Below are 352 nucleotides of genomic sequence, written 5' to 3' on the forward strand. Positions count from 1 at the left end.
CCCTGGCTTGCTCAGCCTGCTCTCTTATAGAACCCAAGACTACCAGCCCAGGGATGGTCCCACCCACAAGGGGACCTGCCCCTTGATCACTAATTGAGAAAATGCCCCACAGTGGATCTCATGGAGGCACTTCCCCAACTGAAGCTCCTTTCTCTGTGATAACTCCAGCTTGTGTCAAGTTGACACACAAAACCAGCCAGTACACCCTTTAATATTCAAACTATATATTTTATATTTTTCCTTTCTAAGCTTGCTATGCTTATTCAAAGTGCTCTTCATGAGGTATAACCAGAGAAAGTCTATGATGGGTGTTTCACTTCATCAGTGAAATTTTCTGAGTCTCTTCACTTTA

Source organism: Mus caroli, chromosome 1, assembly GCF_900094665.2.
Source record: "Mus caroli chromosome 1, CAROLI_EIJ_v1.1, whole genome shotgun sequence".
Classification (NCBI taxonomy): Eukaryota; Metazoa; Chordata; class Mammalia; order Rodentia; family Muridae; genus Mus; species Mus caroli.